The sequence below is a fragment of the Camelus ferus genome, chromosome 7, assembly GCF_009834535.1.
Source record: "Camelus ferus isolate YT-003-E chromosome 7, BCGSAC_Cfer_1.0, whole genome shotgun sequence".
Classification (NCBI taxonomy): domain Eukaryota; kingdom Metazoa; phylum Chordata; class Mammalia; order Artiodactyla; family Camelidae; genus Camelus; species Camelus ferus.
The window spans coordinates 64,121,683-64,140,054 of NC_045702.1; the positions used below are offsets into that span (position 1 = coordinate 64,121,683).

At 38.3% G+C, this 18,372-nt stretch overlaps 1 protein-coding gene and 1 long non-coding RNA gene across 2 annotated transcripts in view; one reads left to right on the forward strand and one right to left on the reverse strand.

Moving 5' to 3' along the window:
• Window positions 1-12,855, reverse strand: part of STEAP2 (STEAP2 metalloreductase) — a 27,351-nt gene extending 14,496 nt beyond the window's left edge. Inside the window, exon 1 of the mRNA XM_032484038.1 lies at window positions 12,144-12,855. The gene's annotated coding sequence lies outside the window, so the exon portion shown is untranslated. The remainder of the gene's footprint in view (window positions 1-12,143) is intronic.
• Window positions 1-17,722, forward strand: part of LOC116664992 — a 20,599-nt gene extending 2,877 nt beyond the window's left edge. Inside the window, exons 2-4 of the long non-coding RNA XR_004321567.1 lie at window positions 2,015-2,116; window positions 7,818-7,919; window positions 17,138-17,722. This is a non-coding gene — a long non-coding RNA (uncharacterized LOC116664992). The remainder of the gene's footprint in view (window positions 1-2,014; window positions 2,117-7,817; window positions 7,920-17,137) is intronic.
• The last annotated feature ends 650 nt before the right edge of the window (window positions 17,723-18,372 follow it).

Genomic DNA, 18,372 nt, shown 5'->3' on the forward strand with positions numbered 1-18,372 from the left:
TGAACGTCCCTTGTTTCTAGAGGTAAAATAGTTCAGCCAGCTATATAACTTCGACCACTGCAAGACATGATTTGTAAGCTAAAAATGGATCTCAAAATAGGAAAACGAACTGTCACAAAGTCGATCTGCTAAAGTGGAACTTCTCAAATTTTAATGTGCACATGAATCACCTGAGAATCTTGTTAAAACACAGATTCTGATTTAGTAAGTCTGGAGTGAGGCCCAAGATTCTGCATTTCCAATAAGGTGAGGCCGATGGTGCTGATCTGCAGGCCTCACTTTGAACAGCAAGACTCTAGGGCACAGAAGGAAAGAGGCTGAAGTTTTCAACAAGGGAGAACTTTAAAAAAAATACAGTTCTAACAAGTGTGATTATCTAGTTTCTCAGCAGATAAGAGACAGCAAGTCAGAACTGCTGCTGGAGGTGGAGGACTGTGATAGTTCACAAGACAACAGAAGACAGAAAAACAATAATAAGAAACAAAGAACTACTGTCTAGAGTCATTTGGGGTGGAGGTCTATAAACCGTGCTCTCCATCTCAGTAGCTAGTGAGGGACTTTATCATTGAATGACAGAATGATAAATCCAATGCTAAAAAATGAACAATATTATATTAAGTAACATTATAATATATAATATTATATTATATTTTAAGAAAATAATATTTTAAGAAAAGTAGACGTCAAAATATAACAAAAGATTGAGTACTATAGACTTCTATCATTCACCCTATGTCCTTTAAACTTATCATCGAGAAAGATAGCTTCCCTATGAAAAGGGGGCAGTAATGGGTTTATGGTCTTTTTTTAAATTGAAGTATAGTTGATTTACGGTGCTGTGTTAGTTTCTGGTGTACATCATAGTGATTCAGTTTTGTGTGTGTGTATATATATATATATATATTCCTTTTCATTATAGGTTATTACAAGATACTGAATATAGTTCCCTGTGCTATACAGTAGGACCTTGTTGTTTATATATTCTGAATATGGTAGTTTGTATCTGCTAATCCCAAACTCCCAATTTAACTGCCCCGCCCAACCTTTGGTAACCACAAGTTTATTTTCTATGTCTGTGAGTCTCTGTTTTGTAAGTAATTTCATTTGTGTCATTTTTTTAGATTCCACATACAAGTGATATCATATGATACTTGTCTTTGACTTAGTACAATAATGTCTAGGTCCATCTATGTTGTTGCAAATGGCATTATTTCATTCTTTTTTATGGCTGAGTAGTATTCCTTTGTGTGTGTATATACCACAACTTTTTTAGCCAGTCATCTGTCTATGGACATTTGGGTTGCTTCCATGTCTTGGCTATTGTAAATAGTGCTGCTGTGAACATTTGGGTGCATATATCTTTTCAAATTGGCGTTCTCTCTGGATATATGCCCAGGAGTGGGATTGCTGAATCATACTATGTTTATGGTCTTAAATGACACAATACTTATGAAATCTCTTTCTTTCCCTTTTATTCATTGGTTGCATAGAATATGATGCAGTTATTTTTTTCTTGAAAAATTTGTTGACTTCTTTTTAAGTAACTAACATCTGGAATGTTCATATTTGTAATAACTTGCTCAGGAATACCAGTCAGATTGCCATGAATCATTGTCCCTGTTGGGTCTGGCTGAAAAATATTCTTCCACTGTATCCACATTGCACAATTCCTTTTATGTTAACAGCAGATGTGGATCACTCCACAGAACTTAATAGATTTTACAGGAATAGGTGGAACATTTCAAAAAACATGCTTTTTTTTTTTTTTTTTTTTTTGGTTTTTACTAAATGAAATTTGAAATTACTGGAGCCAGGAAAATTCAACTTCTTACCCTAGAAATGGAGCATTTTCAATGACTCCAAATACATCAGTACATTAATCTTTAGAAAGGTAATACTAATGTTATATAATACTCTTATGTGCCAGCTCTGTTTGTGCTTTAAAAAATAATTGATTGAATCCCCACAACTACCCTATGAGATAGGTACTAACACTGTCATGCTCATTTTGCAGATGAGGAAACTGACACATGGAGAAGATAATTAATTTGTACAAGGTCATTCATTCAAGAGAAACAAGGAGAACCAAGATTAGAACCCAGCCAGTCTAGCTCAGGTATGTGTCATTTGGGTGCATGTAAGGAATTTCAGAAAGAGCTTTTTCTTTGGATATGGGGGGGGCAAGGAGAAAAAGGGATGCTTGTGTTCGTATCAGTATATTCTCCTTCTTTGGCCATGTCATTGCTCCTTAGCATTATCTAGTCATCCTAATCTCTAACTTAGATCCTACAAAAGGAGAAAACTCATTATTTTTGAATCTGTTATACATGTTTCATTTCATACTTCTAACAATAGAAGGAGTGATAATTATCTGCTTTCCCCTGGAGTGATCCCATGCACCCATAAAGGTAGGGAGGGGTCAGAGGCATCATGTTAGTACAAGACTTTCTACATCCTCTTGTTACTATTTGGGGAATCAAGAGCAGTTAAAGGAACCAGAATTAATTAAACCAATGCTCAATTTCATTTAACAATTCAAGGTGAATTGACTAACGGACCCCTAATCATATATATTATCTGAGGGTAAAAAGAGTTACTAGACTTACACACAGGAACCCAAGTTTCCTATATCCTGCTACCAAGTTATTCTCAGTATAGACTGTAGCATCTCCCAAAATATAAGAATTGCAAAATCTTTAAATCTAAGACTCATGCTTATAAAGGTCTTTTCAAATAAAAAACAAAAAACAAAAGCAAAACAATATCTGTTGTTTTTACAAAGCAAGTTGAAACCCCTTGTACAAATCAGAAATGTGAATGGGTAAAATTATATTAGGGCCTAATAACGCCATCTCTGGGTCCCTTATTATACCATGTATTTTATACATATTAATGGGTGACTCTGCTCTAACATGTTTGGGCCTTATTCACATTGTATTTCTAATGGCAAGTTCTAACTGAAACCTTCAATAGTATGACTGTGCCTACACAAACAGAAGTTGGCCTAATAAATGAGCATCTTTTCATCAATGTTTTAAGGAATGTAAAAGCATCCATTAGAGGGGAAAAAAAAAACCAACCATCTTTAATGAATTTGAGAAGTAGATTATTTATGTATTGCTAAAAGCATATAATAATACCATATGCTGCTGTGATATTTCATAGTTCACAATATTTTCATATATATTACCTTATTTAATTTCCAAAGGGCTGTGAAGTACATATTTATACCCATCTTAAAGATAAGGAAACAGAGGCTCAGAGAACTTTAGCGATTTGCTGAAGACAGTGCCGTCTGTCGAACACAACCTGGCTTCAAATACAAGTCTTTCAACCTCTGCCCATTCTAAAGCTTCAATGCAAACAATGTATGGGGAGTCTTAAAACTGTTTAGATCTCTGAGTGTCACCTATATCTATATTCTCTAAAAGAAATACTAACTTTAAAGAGTTAAAATATGAATGTCAGCTTAGGATAGTTTCAGGTAAATCCAAAGCTATAAGGTTATGAATTCTAGCTTCCCCTCTCCCTCAAAATGAATAAATAAATCCAATTTAAAGTCAAAACCAATGAAAGACCTAAATTTATTAATACTCCAAAACAAAACATGATTGGATGCTGGGTAACTCTTGAAGAACCCTGAATAGCAATGTACTTTCTTTTGCGGACACTGCAGATACTGTGAAGGTGTGTACTGCTTCTAGAGGGGAGGCAAAAAGCTGAGAAGCATGTCCCTATCCTGTTGAACTCACCCACAGCCAGACCTAAGAGCAGTTCATCTCCACAAGCTATGGGAAACTATCTGGTGCTGAGACACTGGAGCAAAAATCTCATCAATCAGTTTACAATTTGCTAAGCCACCATTTTGAATCACTTGGTTACCAGCTGAGCTGAAGTCTACAACTGTGATATCCATAAAAAATAGGGTTATAAGAAGTGAATAATGTCAATAGCTGGAAAAGATTTACATATTTACAAAATAAGAGCAGTAAATACCTTACATTGTACATTTCCACTGACAAGGAATGATGCAACTATAATCTAAAGGCAGATCTGCCCTGCTGTGACCCAGCATGAATTTATCCAGGCCAGTGGGGGCTTTGTACATAAGAGATAAGGAAGAGAAGCATGGTGCTACACTTAAGGAGTTTACACTCTAGTTAGGAACAGACAGGATGTACCTGGAAGGAAAACTAGAAAGTCTCTTATCAGCATATAATTAAAAACTTTATGATCAGAGCATAGTTATTCTAGAAAATCAAAGAGAGAAAATATCACATGGTATTCCCTTACCTCAAATCACTCTCTATATACGTATGTAAGTGTGTGTGTGTGTGTGTGTGTGTGTGTGTGTGTGTGTATAATTATACTTGTAGAATAATCTCTAAATTACACAGAATGTCTTCAAAGCCAGGTTCATGACATGAGTATACTACAGGTTCATTCTAGCTTAAAACCATAAGGACCCCAAATTAAATTTGGCTTTCTGTGCCCTTACTTTAAAAGTGCTAGGGCACTGGTTCCCAGGTATGAAGCTATCACTGGTCTACAGTGATTAAAAGGTATATGGATACAGTAGGGAGTTTTTCACAAAATTATTCAACTGAAATTGTTCTTTCACTCTGAGAGTATGTTTTAACTACTTTTAGGGGTCAAAATGTCCTTTTTCCTAAAAGGATAGTGGTAACAGTTGTTTAGTTGACAGTCCTACATAGATCCTCTCCCTCCTTTTTATTTTACTGGTCTGTAAAATCCGTTAAGTCTAGAGAATCGCTGATATAGCAGACATTAGGAAACTCTCTGTATGAAAGTGTTCCTTAAGCCTGCTGGAGAGAAAAACTTCCTGGGGGAGGGGAGAAAAGCACCCTGGAGCAAGCTCCCTAAAGCCGAAGATGTCTGCTTAATCCTCAGATGAAATATCAAATATCCCAATCTAATTTTCTGTAACTAAATGGTGATTTTTACTATCATGACCTTTGGGTTGCAAAAAGATTACCCCTACATTCTCTCGGTATTTAAATAAACATATAAAACCCGGCTGTTTATATCTATGACAATAAAGAATTTCTTTGAGGGAAGAGGAATTTTTTCTTTTTAGGTTTTCACTTTTTAGAAAAAAGTTCGCAAGCCTTTTAGACAATCCTAGAAGCAAAGCTGCAATTCTGCTTGAAAAATTATAATGAGACTTCCTAATGAAGCAATTGTCCAAGTGTGATTCCTGAACGAGCATCACCTGGGAACTTGTTAGAAGTGAAAATTCTTAGGCCCCAGCCCAGACCTCCCAAATCAGAAATCCTAGGTGTGAAGCCCAGCAATCTATGTTTTAAAAAGCCCTTAGGTGATTCTGATGCACATTAAAGTTTGAGAGTAACTGCCCTAATGTAATGCAGTCCAATCACTATTTGCTGTTTGAATATTAAAATGCATTTAAGTCAAACTATTAAATTGTATCCCTCAGCTGAAACACTTGGGTAATTTGTATGCATCTTCATTTAAAAATCATTTTCCAGAAATTATGAAATAGTAATTTTACTAAAACTATGCAGATTTATTTTTTGAATTTCTGTTTATGAACTACACTAATTGCAAATGATTCATCAATATTTCATATTTGGATCTGAGTGTCTTTTTGTGTTCATATTTTACAGAAACAACCAAAGAATTTTCAGAAAAGAAATATAATAGCATTAAAGCAAAAGCTTGACTAACTCCAAGCCTTCAAGACTCTTCAAAAAAACCCAAAATTTTAGTGAGACAAATTCAAAATTACAAGTAACTTCCAAGATACTTCCTAGACTCGGCACGTATTCAATATATACCTTTATATGGGTATGACTTTCTGAAATTTCTAGGCCCTAAATCACCAAAACAAAACTTGTTTATTATGTTGCAATTAGTAGTGCAAGAAAGCAGTCTAATTCATGTTAGGAAGATTTTCAACATAAAAGCTTTTTGCTTAAGTTTAGGTTAGTCTAGAAATTCAATTTTAAAAAGTTATTACTCAAGGACTTCAGTTAACAAAAAATTTTAGGATCTTCTTCAATAAATTAAAGCAACCACATTCCCCCAAGACCTCCCCACCCATTTTTCTTCTATGCATAAGCCAGAGAAGAAGCTATATGCTCCCTCCATCCCCCCTTGCAGAACAGCCTTATACGTCAAGCACAGCCAAGTGCCCCGTGCACAACTGGGCTTTCATAGCACTGCAAGTTAACGTGGCCACGGGGTATGCCTAAAATGAAGCTGGGATTAGCAGATCATAGCATGCCTGAACTAATTTCCCCATTTTATAATCTTGTTGCAGATGGTACCTTGAGATACGGATACCTATGTTTATTGGCTAACAAAAACAAGTTTTTCTGTGTTGCAGTAACTCACTCATAATCCTTATGAGTATTCTAGCCTCTACACAAACCAGCTTCCCTAATTTCAAAGCCATACCCTAAAACAGGTTACATATAGCACCAATGCCCACTGGGTGCTATGAACTTCAGGGATCTCTGGTGACTGACATCAATTCAGAAATCAGTCCACAAACATCTAACCATCCATCCCCAACAAATATCTTATTGAGTGAGCCCTATCCACCAGGCATTCGGCTAGGTGTTAACACTCCAATGACACAAAACAGGCAGGGGCTTCCGGGCCACCTAATCAATATGATGAAATTAGGAATATTGAAGCGTACACAGCAACGGAAAAAAAAAGCTTTATTGAGGTACAATTTATATATCATGAAATTTACCCTTTTAAAACGTATAAATGAATGATTTTTAGTATATTTACAGTTATGCAACTATCACCACAATCCAATTTTAGAACATTCCCACCAGCAGTAACTGTTATTACTCAAATTTTAATAAAACTGAGGAGAGTGAATGCCTCTTTAAAAACATCTTACCTCCCACAATGTCCTGGAAGGCCCACCAACTTTCATACACACAGCAGACTGTGACCTGAGTGTTGCTGACTCTGCTCACTGCTGTGGGAGTAACAGAAGGTCCCACCGCCTGGGTGAGTGGGAGGCAGCATCTCAGTCTCATAGCTGCCTCTTCCCATAATGGAGAACAGCTTTCTAAAGCTCAGCTCCAGCAGCACCCTGGAGTGGCCTGAGGAGCTTTACCACAGAGTGGTATACCTGGCCCCCACCACCCTTCCACCCAGATTTTTATTTAATTGGTCTGGGGTGCAGCCTGGACATCAGGACTTTCCTTTTAAGAGATCCTCAGCTGTTTTCATAGGCAGTCAAGGTTGAAAACTACTAATTGTAAACAGTCAAAATTCAACTTAATACTTATTTTGGTATTTGGAGATAACCGATGTGGCTTTTTTTTTTTTTTTTAATTTTTGGAGGGTAGGTAATTGGGTTTATTTAGTTATTTTTAGTGAAAGTACAGGAGATGGAACCCAGGATCTCGTGCATCCTAAGCACACACTCTACCACGGAGCTACACTCCCCTGCCCCTCCTCAGATGTGGCTTTTTCATCCTTGATTACACTCCTTTTCACACTGTTGTTTGTAATAATGAAAAATAACTCTAGCCATAGAGTTACAGCTGCCCTTGAACGTCAGAAGCTGGAGCATATGCATTCAGCCCTTTCCCCTTTCCCACACAGGCAGGAGCCATATCAGAAGGTCCACTCACTGTTTTGCAATTTCCTCTCTTCACTTTTTGGAAAGGGCAGTGCCACTCCTTAAAATGTGGCATCCTACCACACAGCACACTTTGCTCCTGTTATTTCATAACATTCAAAATTCAGAATGTTCCAGTAATGGTGTCTCTTCTTTCTGTCTAACAAGGGGCTCCTCTCCTTAGTTCTCCAGGCATCACAGGCTCTGCTGACCTGCGTAGAGTTTCCAGGTGGACCAACTATCGAACTTTAATGCAGATATGATCACCGGGGGATCTCGTTCCAAGGTACATTCTAATTCTGTAGGTCTGGAGTGAGGTTTGAGAGTATGCATTTCTCCCAAGCTCCCAGGTGATACCCATGGTCCCAGTTCACAGGCCACACTGTGACTTGCAAGGTCCTAGAGTTTCTTTACCTTTTCTTCTGATGTTATTCACAGGTAATACAGACTAGATAATTGAGAAGACTATGACATTTACAGAAAGTTATATTTATGTGGTGTCAAGGACAAAGAATAGGCCTAGGCTTCTGAAATCACCTAGTTTTCTGACTCTTAATTTCCTTTGTTAAATGGAAAACAAAAAAGTTGTCCTTGACTCTGCAGTCCTTTCCAACACTAAAATTCTTTTGTTTCCAAGACTTATAGCTGTATAATAATGGTAATCACTAGCTTATGTTTGACAGTGTGACACTGCAACTTTATGAGCTCCATCTAACTGTAACAGTGTGATTTAAGTAGCACATGGGTTCCTTGAAATTTCAAGGTCACAGTTTTCTCGAGTGGACATTTGACTTAATGTATGGATTTAATACTTGAAGGAAATTATCAAAATAAGAGAATTCGATTACACTCAGATACATAGCCTCCTAAGATTTTCAATTCAGAGGAGTTTCCTGGACATTTCCTCTGGCTGAAGGGCAGCTCTTGGGCTATACTAATTTCACTAAACAGAACTGAATGTTTCACATATAAAGATCTAGAGCATTAATTGTTGGATGAAAGCAACTCTGAAAGGGCTGTCCTCAGAGATCTTGATGACATTCACAACCTGCTGATTTGGTTATGTTATCAAGAAAATGTAATCCTCCAGGGCCGTGCCATGAGCTAGAGTTGGTGTATTTTTAACTTTGCAAGCCACATCTGAACCTTTCTTCTTCTCCTCCTGCAAACACCGTGCTCCTTTGAAGTTCATGGTGACCTGTATACCCTCTCTCTATACCCACTGCTGTCATCTGCTGACTTCTAGCATATTCTTTATCACTAGTAACTTTGGACCCCCATATACACAGTCTTTCTCTCTGCCCCAGCAGTGGTCACCCTTGTTCACTACTTCATCATTCAAATGGATGAACCATTCAACTCATGGGCTCATTTCCTTTACTTATTCATCAAAGGTAGTGAATCTTTGTCTTCACCCAACCTCACTATCTCCAGGCTCTTATCTCTTAGCCTTCCAATAATCTTAGTCAAATATTCACATTGATAATTCCAGACAGCAGAAGAAATCTGATCTACTGGCTGTTTTCTCACTTTCCTGGTTTCTCTTTACCCATACTAGATTCCATAGTGTATAGTTATTATTACTCACTTAAAATGATTGACTCTTGTTATGGACTAAATGTTTACATCACCCTCCTCCAACTGATTCATATGTTGAAGTCCTCACTCCGAATGTGATGGTATTTGGAGGTGCAACCTTTGGGAGGGATTAGGTCATGATAAGGTGGAACCCTCATCAATGGGATAGAGTCCAGAGAGCTCTCTCTCCCCTTCTGGCACATGAGTACACAGTGAGAAGACAGTATCTATGAACCAGGAAGTAGGTCCCACCAGCATGAATCTGCTCGTGCCTTGATCTTGGACTTCCCAGCCTCCAGAACTGTGAGAAGAAATGTTTGTGGTTTAAGCCACCCAGTCTACAGTATTTTGTTATAGCAGCCTGAACAAACTAGGACAGCTCTTTTGCTCTCCATCACATCCACTTGGCAAAACTCTAGCCCTGGAAGAACCCAGTTATCCATTTTCACTGTATCTGTATCCAAGTTGGTGAAGGTTGCTAAAGAAAAATCAGACACTGAGCTTACCTTACATTCATGATCACCAATCTCACCTATCAAAGGACAGTCTGTCCATTTCTGTCCGAGAGACCATGCCTTTTCTCCTCTCAAGCAGCTCCTCAGAGACACTGCAAACTTAACAGGTTCAAAACTAAAGTCTTTTTCTACCTTTTTTGACCTGTTCACATTCATCCAAACTTCCTCCTCTCAGTAAATGATATCATTACCCATCAGTTGCTCAAGCCAGAAATCTGGGAGTGATCCTCAAGTCCTTGCTTTCCCTCAGCCTTGACATAAAATCCAACACCGGCATCTATACTCCAGAATATTTCTTAAATCCCTCACCACTGATACCAGCTTAGTCCAGGTCTCTATCATCTCTCACCTGAACTCTGTAAACATTTCTGAATGGGCCTCTCTACTTAGTCCTTGGCCTTTTTCCAAACCTTTCTTCACATAACAGCTGAGATCATCTTAAAATGTAAATCAGATGCCTTTCACCTCCTTAAAAATCAGTGGCTTCCTGTTGCATTTAGAACTACAGTCCCTTCCTGACCATGACTGAAAAGGATCTGAATGAACTGGCTGGTCCCAGCACACTTCTCCAGTGTCATCCCCTGTGACTGTTACCTATGGTCCAGCCACAGCATCCTTTTCTCTGACCACTCGCTTTTCCATCCTGTGAAAGTTGCACATGCTATTATGTCTCTTCAGTAGAGTAATTCACTCCAGTTTCGTTTTGTTTTGTTTTGAGCCCTTGTTAGATTCCCTTTCTTATGTAGTTGTTTCTTTACTCATTACTGTTTCCCACGCCAGCTAATAAGCTCCCTGAGGGCGGAACCATATTTGTCTTGTCCATCACTGCCTCCACAATGCCTGGCAAGTAGTAAAGAAAAATACAATGAATGTTCTTTGTGGTCAAAATGCATCCAAAAATGTCAGGACCCAAAGAAATCTAATATGTCTCCAGATAAGATCCCTGATTTTGATGAAGGCATGTGAACCAAAGAGGGTAAGTGACATGTCAATGTCACAGTTGTGGCTGAGCACAGAATAAATGCATCTCCTGATGCCCTGATTGTGTCCATTTTTGAAACTGCAGTCCTAGTCTTTCAAACATTTGGTGTACCCTCTTTCTCACCTTTCTAACTCATTTATGATCCTGTCTTAAAAAATTTGTTTGCCTTCATCTGTGCTACCTTTTCAGTATTACAATATAATTGCGCTCATTCACTACAAGTCTATCTTTCATGACACAAGTACAATATAAAGTGACTTGGATACAGCTTTTCAATTTTCTTTCTGCACAATTAGCTCAATTCATCATTACTGATATTGTCTCATTCCCTCACCGCTCAAAAGAGTGACTGGCTATGAGGAGGAAACTGCAGCCGTTCCAATTATGTTTCCAAATATCCTGCAAAATATCTAGGATACATATTTTTCATCTGTAGATAGCTTTCAAGCTTTGAAACAACAGAGGGAGAGCTGCAGAGTGAAAAAAATTTAGCCTGAGAGAAAAAAAATGGCGACCAACACACGAAGAAATTATAATAAAAGTGAAAAAACTGTGTGGTGTGTGATGGAGGATGTGGTTTGGAGAGACCAAAAAGGTTCCCAGCAGCGGGGCTGTTAACAGGACTAGGATCTAATCAAAGTCAAGAGGGTGAGGGTGGGACAGGAGTTCGAATTCTACTTCTCCCACTTTCATCCGTGGTGATGAATGATAATTAACCATGGCCTGGAATATGTATTTCCAGCTAAAAAAATGTACTGCCTGAGGAGTAAAAACTGACACCAATCCTTCTCCAAGGGGTGGCGAAGATAATGAATGGAAATCTCTCGACAAAAATTCTCTTTATCTTTCTGCTCTATTTTAGGAGCAAGATTTTTAGGGCATAATTTTCAACAAGTTTTGGCTGAGGCTGAATACAGGGCTCAGATAATTTAGGACACTCAAAGAAGAGTCCAATTACTTTCTAATACACAATGGCCTAAACACACCATGGGTCACATCATTGGGTAATAAACAAAATGACTGCTAGAAATACCCGTTCGCAGAGCAGCGCTACATGATCTTCAATGAAATGAGCAGCATGAACTGAAAGTGGTAGAGACTACCAGGGAGGCGCAGGTAACCTGCCTGTCCTTTCCCTTTGCGGCACATCCTACCTGGGACATTGTTTCTCCTGGGCCCAACCAACCTTAGGACTTTCTGGGAGCTCGGGGAAAACCAGGAGTAGGGGGCAGATCTGTGGAATACACACCCTCGCCACCCTTCCCACTCCCGACCTCAAAGTGCCAGGAAATCAGGAACCCCGGCAGCTCAGAGCGGACGACGCAGAGGGCGCGGAATCCAGGAAAGGAGGGATGCAGCGCGTGGCGCCGACCGCATCTTGACCCTCAACTCCACCGCCGCCACCCGGTCTCGCGCTCTTCCCAGACCCGCTCACCTCCGCGCCCTCGGCGCCGGGCAGAGGCTGGCCTCGCGGCTCTGCTGGAGCGGCGCCGACTCCCCAAGGGCCCGCCCGGTCTCCAGGGCCTAGGGACTGCGCCTCTGGCCGCCGGCTGGAGGGTGGCTGCCGCGGCGGTCGCGCTCCGGATCGCGCAGGGCTGGGGCCGGGGGTTGGAGGGAGGGAGGGAGGCGCGCCGAGGCCGGCCTCGCAATGACGCGCCGCTAGGGGCTGCGCGCAGGCAGGGCGCAGAGCGAGGAGAGGGCCCGGGGACGCCGACTAGAGGGCCCGGCGGGCGAGGCCGGAGAGCCGAGGAGCCGGGGAGGAGTCGGGTTGCTCGGAGAGGGGGAAGGGAGGGCTTGGGGAGAGCCCTGGAGGACGTAGAGCGCCAAGGGGGGCGAGCAGTGCGGCGGGGAGTCCCGGCTGCGCCGCTGGGGCTGGGCGCTCCCCGCCCCCCTACTGGGAGCAGCTGAGTATCTGCCCTTCGCCTGCGCCCCCCTGCAGGGCTCCCCCGAGATTCCTTTTGAAGCCGCTCTAGAAAAATCGAACCCACTTTTCTTTTGTACTGTGTGGTCGCCTTTCCAGCTCTAGACTTTGCGTCTTACTACGCCTCTTCCCCATTCCCTGTTCCGCACTCTCAGTTCTTGACAAGTCTCCAGAAAACAGCGCTTTTATCCTGTACGTGTTTCCCTCTCACCTCTCCCCACCCAAACCATCCTTGGCTGGACCGTGTCCTTGGAGAAAAGTGTTGAGAAATGCCCTTTCATAAACCGCATTAAAAAAAAAAAAACTCCCTTGGATAGGAAGACCCTCACAGCCGGCGGACTGCGGATTAGTTTGTTGCTTTGACCTTCACTCTAGCTGGTGGCGTGTGAGCTTTGCTGTTGGTTGGGCCGGCGGTCGGGAGACCTGTGTTAAGCCACTTAACTGACCGGGCCTCAGAGGCCTTGGGTGTTCAGGGGATCTCTGAGCTGTAAGACCACCTTCGGTTTGGGGATTGTGTAAATTTTCTCCCTGCAGATTCCCAGATAGTCGGGTATCCTTTATCTTTTGTGCGGAAGATGCAGCAGAAGCAAGAAATCTTTATTCTCAGATATAAAATTAATTTACTGAAACTTCTCAAGTTTAGGGAATTCTTTTTCATACGTTTGTAAATTCCCATTTCAGCAAATTTAAGTTTAAAAATGATCTCTCCTGGTGGTTTATTAACCAGGAAAAAAAAACTCGAGAAGCGGGTCTTGGATCGATCATCAGACATCAGTCGCTGCACTTTCCCCTCTGTAGTCTATACACGGATTAACCTTTGCAAATGCTGCTTTGGAAATACATTCTTTGTTTGACTTGACATGTCCCGCCCCCCCCCCCCCCACGACGCCAAATATTAAGGTTTACAGTTTAGACATAAACAGCTTTTAATGATGTGTCATGATATGGAGGCATTGGCAGCTCGTAAAATTCTTTCCACTTTGATAACTGGAAAAAATAACTAAATTTTATATCAATTTTTATTATTTTGCTTCAACACTACTCTGAAATAATGAAATTAGGATTTTTAGCACTTTTGGAGAACAAGACGAGGAAATTCATAAATCTTAGTTGATGAAAAGTATTTAGCTCTCCCATGTTATTAAAAAAGACAACAGCATTATATAACTTTCACAAAGGGTTATTTAAAAATAAAGCGTTTAGAAAGTATCCTAAAACTAAATTATTGTATAAAATATGTAGGTAAACCATATATTTAAAATATTTTAATAGCTGTTTAACATGGACTCAGACTATCCAAAAAAAAATCGTTATACATGAAATCACTTTACCTAAGAGAGAATCAGTGAGTCAATAATTTGCAATTTCCAGAAGGAATATCTGCTTTTCAAACTCAATCTATTAAAATAAGCCAACATCCTTGATGGAAAAATCTCATGTGAACAAAATGTGTTCCCTCAAATTGAATTTTTGGTGTTGATGCAAAGCATGATTCCTTTCAACTTTTTTCATGGTTATGGTCATTTTTACTGCTGTTTTTAGTTGGAGTTTTGGAGTATAAAAATGATTTCACAATATTTTTCCAGGTCACGACGTGCTCTCTGAGAAATCTCCTCAGTTCCCTGGAGCAGTAATGGATTCTGCCAAAGCACAGCAATAATTTATTAAGTGGATCTCTAGGGGCCTAGAGGTGTTAACACAATTTTTCCTTTGAAGTTATTATAAAATTGAATAACTTTAGAGTGGTAGTTCCCAAAGTATGTAACTTCAAGCACTAGTCCCTCAAGATACTCCTCCAAGTAATACATTCACTATAAAAGTATTTATTGAGCTCCTGCTGTGTGCCCTGGCTGAGGCACTAGGAACAATGGTAAGGAATGGAGATATACTTACTATCCTGTTACTTGGGGGCGATACATTAGTAAAACAAGCACAAATGAGATTTACACAAGTATAATAATTGTAAATCATGATAAAAATAACAGACTTTCAGATAAATAATACAAAGAACCTCTTTCTTTTAGAGATTCACAGTGCATGTTAATGGATTAAAGGCTCTGAGAATTTCTACTGAAAAAAACATACTTATTTGCAGCAAATTCCCCAATTTTTTGAGCACTGAATCTTTGTGAGCAATGCTATTAATGAAATAGAACCCTTTTTTTTTGTGAAACACTGCTTTTTGAAAGCAAAGAATCCAATAAACATTAAATTCTGTTCATATTACCTTACATTTATTAATGCACATTCATGTATTTTAATAGATTTATAGGTATATATATAAAATCTGTATGAAATAGATTTTGTTTGAAGACAAAATTACATAGAAACATTTATAAATACATTAATAAATTTTAGTAGATTCATAAGAATAAATGTTTTTATAGATTTTGTCTGAAGACAAATGACAAAGAAACACTTATAAATCTATTGAAGTATATGAGTGTAACCTGTATAAGACAGATATTTTGTAGTTAACATTGTTTCATGAATGAGTTTCCATATATCAACATAGTCCAGATGCTTATAATTCTTAATTGCTATATAGTCCATAATATTGGTATAGAATGTTTTCTTAACCCAAGTTCTAAGAATTCCTTTACTATTATAACTGATTATCTTACTATTATAACTAACACTGCTTTTATCTCCTTGAACAACTTGCTCTTTGCAATATTAAGTGAAGGGGATATTTCTGATATTGGTACTTTATTAGACATTTGAAATGTGTATTTTTTTAAATGATAATCAAAATTTCATTAAAAGTAGATTTGATTCTGGCTGTCATAGGTGACCACTTTATAACTGAATAAAAGAAAGCAGTTTCAGAACCCAAGTTTTTTGCATATATCATAGCACTGGTGCCTAGCATTACCACCCTGTCAAACCTTGATGAGAAAACTCACAGCTGAACCATAAAAAGACAAATAACCCAATTATAAAATGGGAAAATGATTTGAATACATATTTCTTCAAAGAAGATATGCAAGTGATCAATAAAAATATGAAAAGATACTCAACATCATTAGTTCTTAGAGAAATGCAAGTCAAAATCATGGGAGATAACACTTCACACCCACCTGGATGGCTGTAATCAAAAAGTCAGTATCATAATGTTGAAAGTTCATGAGAAAGTGAAGAAATTAGAATCTTCATACAGTGCTGGTGGGAATGTAAAATGGTGCACCTACTTTGGAATACTGTTTAACACTTCCACTCCTAGTTATCTACCCAAGAGAATTGAAAGCATACATCTGCAGAAAAACTTACCCTCAAATGTTTACTGCTGCATTATTTATAATAGCTCAAAAGTGGAAATAACCCAAATATTTATCAATCGATGATTGTATAAATGAAATGATAGGATATTATTCAAATATTATTGTAAAAATAAGTGAAGTACTGATACAGACTACAACATAGATGAATCTTGAAAAATTAGTCCAAGTCAAAGCTTCCAGAAAAAGCCCATATTGTTTAGTCAACAGTATGACCATTGAGGGTTTTTTCCCCCTTCTTTTTTCTTTAAAAGGAGTTCATACTTTACTCAAATTTGGCAAACGTTGGTCTAGAATAAATGGGCTTTTTCTCTCTCTGTACTCCACTTTATACTTTCCACTTCCTAATAAGTATCACTTTTAAGTCCAAAAAATTAATAAGGATCAACCATACTGAAGTCCAGTTGCTTTGGTAGTAATTTAAAGTTTTAGTTGACATACTACTAGGTAAATGAAAAGGCAACATGTTGTATGCAAACTTGTGGACTAGGAGTTATAATGTCTTCAATGACATATAAACCTTTAGCAAGTTGCTTAACCACTCTGGGCTTTAAAATGTCTTTAAAATGGAGATTGACTTTCAATTCCCTTCAAGGTCTAAAATTCTATGACATTTTCAGTATACCCACTATTATACTATGATAAGTTGTTATGTACACCTAGCACTTAATTAAGAAATGTGCCTATCAAGGGGCACATTTCATGGTATCATGAATGTTTCTAGGTGCTTATTCTGCCCTTTTCTCATTCTCTGGTATCAGTTTGAATATACAATAAAATTCCCCAAAATAGTAGAAGGGAATATGGTCAGAAGGATGAGCTATAGGAATTACCTAAAGATTGAAAAATTAACTGGAAAATTCACACTTGGCTGTGTAGGATTAAAGAATTTTTCCTGATTTTTTTCCCCATCTTTTTAAACCCATTAGATTCTTTCAATGTTATTTTTGGGCACCTTGACCAGCCTCTATGTAAAATGTTGTAGAAAGCACTTGTGGTAGCTGCTCTCCAAAGATGATCTCCCAGTGAATGAACTTTCCGGTATTCATGCCCTTGTGCAGGGTCCCCCCAATAGTGAATCTGGGCTGGCCTGTATAACAAATAGAGGGCAGTAGTGGTGATGATTTGTGACTTCTAATGATGGATCACAAAAAGCCTTATATCTTCTGCCTTGGTCTCTTGGAGCTCCTGTTCTAGGGGAAACAAGTAGCCATTTGAAATTTACCTTAGGCCACCATGCTATGAGGAAACCCAACCTAGTCTCATGGAGAGGCCATGGGAAGACACAGATGCCCGAACAGCCTACCTAGTTGAAGTATGAATCCTGTGAGTGAAGAAGCCATCTTGGATGTCCAATGCCTACCTTCAGATGACTTCAGCCCCATCTACCATCTGAGCAAAAAGCATGAAAGACTCCAAAGACTCCAGGTCAGTCAGCTCACAAAACTATGAAAGATAATAAATTGTTGTTTTAAGCTGTCAATTTGGGGGCAGTTTGTTACTGCAGTGATAGATAAGCTTGTTTAAGGACCCAAAAATGCTCATTTTCTCTTTTGATCAATAGAATCTACTTTATATCCCTCTCATATGAACTCCTGAAAAAACAGTACAGCCATAAACATTTTTTTCCAGTAGACTCTTTCCTTCTTTGTTTCATCATTTTTAAAAAATTCACAAAGACATTGTTTCATGGTTTCATGTCATTTCATCATATTTTTGATGCTGGGTTTAAGATGCAGTTTCCAGGAATAACTGAGTCATCACCAAAATTACAAATCTATTGTTAATACCTATGAAAGAAACCAGCTTTATATGATAAAACCCAACCACAATTTCTATAAACATAATTGTTTGATCCTTATGACTATAAAAGGATAAGAGATTAGGAATGGGAGAGATATTAAACAAGAGTCCATTTTAATCTGTTTTATTATTCTTAAAGTTATATTTAACCAAGGTCATTTATTTTAAAACATTTAAATAAAATTACATTTAAGTAGAATTGAAATGTCCTTTAAAATGGCTTTGAAGAGGGTCATTACATAATGATAAATACATAATGATTCAGTTTACCAAGAAGATAAAATAATTCTTAATTTATATGCCTCTAATAACATAGCCTCAAAACATAATATGACAGAAGTGCAAGGAGATTTTTAAAAAGCTACCACCGCCATAAGAGATTTTAACACCTTTTTTGGGAAATTAAGTCTTTAACTAAAATCTTTTTATAAAGTAAAATATAAACAACAAACAACTAAAATCAGGTATCGGTGATCAGTTATCTAAACACTCAAAGAACAGACTAATACAATATAATACAAACTCTTCCAGAAAACAGATTGAGAAAGAATGTTCCCAAATTCACTTTATGAGGTTAGCACAACCTTGAAACCAAACTTAGTAAAAAATAGTACAATTTTATTTTTGAATTCAGTGCAAAAAAAATTTAAATATGAATGAAT